We start from the raw sequence: 3,792 nt of genomic DNA on the forward strand, positions 1-3,792 counted from the left end.
CGAGTTACATATACCCAAAGAGGTAGAGTTGTGAAAATTTCCCATGAATCACCATGTGAGAGATTTAAATAAGTCTCACAAACTAAAGTTCTCATAAAAAATATACTCTTAACTATTCATTTATTTATTATTTAACCATATACTAGAATGAGGTAAATTAATATTCCTTTAGGGAAATATCCATTTTTAAATCAAAAGTTACTTTTAAAATCTGCAATATTTGTTTTTAGAATTATATAATTATTTCTTTAAATAATAAAAACAAGTACATTATTTGATTTAATAGTGAAAATATAAAAATAATAATAATTAAAATTACTTACAAACCAATGTCACTTTCTATATTTTTTTATTTAACTTTACATTAAAATAGTGAAATAACTAATATGAGTTTTAATGGATAGAACAGCATAGAACAATCACAACTACACTCACAGAAGACAAGATTTGTAAAAATATGTGTTTTGGACAAATTCGCTCAACCAGTCGAAGGGCCTCTCGATCGGTTGAGACCAGGACGAGGGGGGTGACAAACATACTCTCTCTCATCCAGTGCCTTGGCCTTCCCGATTGAGGTACCCTCTTACCAGTTGACATCCGATCGCGAACCGATCTAAGCCCAGTCGAGAACTCTCTCTCTCATCCAATAGGTAAAAACTACCGATCGATGTTTTTAGGCACCGGTCGACCGGTTCATCTTTCCCGGTTGAGTACCGATCGAGTCCCAATCAAGCGGACTGAAAGTAACAGACCTTGTCCTCTCTGCCCGATCAATGTACCATCGAGACCGATCAATGTGTTCCAAATGTAAAAGCTGTGATTTAAGTTCAAATGTAAAATGAAGTAGTAATGCTTGACTATAATGACCCATCAAAGTACGAGTCCTCTTCCTACTCAACTTTGTAGACTGTATACATTTGAAGTATCAACCCTATTTCATTTGTGAATAAATTTGAAGCCAATGGCTTTTCCACACTCAACTTGCTTGCTTTAAACATGAATCATACTGTTGTTAACATTAGTTGTGAATTCATCACTAACTTCTATATATGTCATAATATTTGCAATACATTGGAAAGAGTTATGTTTGAGCAAATAATGTACAATCATCTGAAAATATCCTCGGCACATCCAATTTAACAATCTACCTCAATCCGCCATAAATCGATGTCGATGTGCATTACGTGATGAAAGCAACAATCTCCCCATTATCTATAATTTATACTTCTTAGTCTTGCCCTATATTCATTCATGTTTAAAAGACATAAGGAAATGTTAAATATTTTGGCCATGGTATGCAACTTTTATATAATAATGGTATATTAAAATCGTCTATGGACATACCACATCGATGGATTTGGAGAGTCCTCCATTTGACCAGTTGTCCATGAATTTCATAATAAATACTCCATAGTCATTGCTAACACACAAAGTAACGGGTAATTATTTATTATGCGTGACATGGCAAGTATAATATAAAATTGCCTTGCAATCAAATTTAAAGCTAGTTACGGACTGCAAAGTAAACACTCACTCATTTGGCTGACATGGTACATCTGACATGACAAAACGGAACATCTTCAAGTCTACATCCACCATTTGTTTCTTGTAGCTAACAAGCCATAGAACAACCTTCACCTTAAACAATCAAACAAAGTACATTCAAACTTCCCATCTTAAGTACAATGCAAGCAACAAAGATTACGAAACTACAAGCTACTTTACCAAATTTTGTTGTATTCCACTCATACAACTCCTTTTCCTTCCAAGTCGAGAATCCAAGATCTGGATTCGTTTGTTATGCAAGTCATACACATAAAGCATCCAATGGTTTTTGAGAAGAACCATTAAGTAGACCTACATGATACCACTTACAATGGATTACAACATATAGTGGGTGAAGGAGATGACAAGTGTACAAACATGAAATAATGCATTTAAGCTGACCTCGTTAACATTCTGATACGAAACATCTAAGGGATACAAATATGGCTCAAAACGGGCAATTACTGCTTCGTGCATCAAATGTTTGGCGTTAGAACGCATGACCACTTCCTGCATGTCATATGAAAAAAGTTTAAGCTTTAAAAGATAGCCAAACTTCTCGACATGTTATAACAACAAATCATTCAAATGTAATGTCCATAAAAGCCCTTCATTACAGCTATGTATGGCGAAAGAAAGAGTTTAGTCCTTGATACATCGTTGAATTGCAACATTCTACAATACGCATCCACGACTTAAGACAAGAAATGATTAATATGTAAGCAATATTCAGATTAACTAATGACAAGATGTTACATGAATATTAAATTAAAAATAATGCAAAGTAATGGAGAAATTGATATATTAACATCATTGCCAATCCAGCTATCTCCTTGGAAAGAGGCGAGGTTACCTCTGCTTAAACTCGTGTCATGCATTGAAACAAGTTCCTCGCTGTCAAGAAAACCATATATGTTAGGGTAATACCAAATTTTTACATGTGAATACATTTGAAAGTGGAGTATTATATGCTATAACATACCTCGGGTCCAAGTCCCCATCAAATATAATTGCAGCTGCTTGTTTGAGGTTCATCTTGATGGCAAACTATCGGGTTTGTGGTTGTGCTGCTGCTGAATGCCCTTTTGATATGCATTTATTACGCGTTCTGCTGCATAGTACTTCTCCAATATTTCCTATGACATGTTAACGAATTGCCTACAGATAAATTACTCTAAAAATATTAAAGAAAATATTTATAACCAATGATTTACAATATTCCAGTAAGTAAACCTAATTGTAATGGCATTCAAACGGATTTAATTTGTAAAGTAACAAACAATATGCGTACATGACTACTTGTCGGGCCACTCTCAGACTCCACATGTGTACGAGGCGGTGACGAATCATCAAACCCTTACAATATTGAATCCCTAATTGCTGGTATGATTTAATAGAATTAAGGGTCATTGAACTGGCTTTGAACTTATTTGTTTCTTTATTTGCCATTTATATTCATGTTAGCTACAGATTTCATGAAGTTGGAAATGATAATCTATCTACACATACTAAGTAGCCCACAATATCTCATACTATAGGGTCACCAGAAGTTGGGTTTTATCGAAGAAAGTTAACAAACGAAGTATCGTACTTAACTAGACTGCCACACGAGGAAGTCAATATAATGCTAAAAGATTTTATTTGAACCAAATGAGGAAAAATATGTCTGCAAAAGGAAAATCAATTTGCATTGACTAATCATATATTAGAATCAAATTGCATGTATAAAACAAACTTCTTAAATGAATATGCAATGCTAAATCAAACAAACATCAGTGAACCAAGTAAAATGCAGGCAAAATCAAAAAATATTTGTATGTCATCTTCATCATCACCATTATCATTCATGCCAATTGCGGGTTGTCATATTGATGGAGAAACAAGTCAATCATGGTGACATCACAGGTTAATAAAAAAAAATGTGTTTTCCATGTCAAGCCTATCAATCTTGTAAATTGAACACAAACATAATTATCTAAACAAAAATTGTTGATACCACGACATGCAGTTGCAATTAACCCATGAAGATCTTCACTATTTCAAACTGTGAGCCATGTCTTAGAAACACCATAACCCACAATGAAAGATGGCTATCAAGAGATCAAGTCATCCACACAAAATAAAGAGTTGATAATCATAACGCTAAATCAAAAAATACCCAAAAAAAATATATGTTAAACCAAAAAACATCAGTGATAGGGTTTAAGCTTCAAAAAAAAGACTGCTTTACCTAATGGGAAGAAAAGC

At 33.9% G+C, this 3,792-nt stretch overlaps 1 long non-coding RNA gene across 1 annotated transcript; it reads right to left on the minus strand.

Moving 5' to 3' along the window:
* Positions 1-935: 935 nt before the first annotated feature.
* On the minus strand, positions 936-1,618 carry LOC117926651. The gene is made up of 3 exons (XR_004653203.1): positions 1,535-1,618; positions 1,345-1,420; positions 936-1,239 (listed from the first exon to the last, which is right to left on the minus strand). It is a non-coding gene; the product is annotated as an uncharacterized LOC117926651 (long non-coding RNA).
* Between the last annotated feature and the right edge of the window lie 2,174 nt (positions 1,619-3,792).

This window comes from Vitis riparia, chromosome 2, assembly GCF_004353265.1.
Source record: "Vitis riparia cultivar Riparia Gloire de Montpellier isolate 1030 chromosome 2, EGFV_Vit.rip_1.0, whole genome shotgun sequence".
In the NCBI taxonomy this organism is placed as follows: domain Eukaryota; kingdom Viridiplantae; phylum Streptophyta; class Magnoliopsida; order Vitales; family Vitaceae; genus Vitis; species Vitis riparia.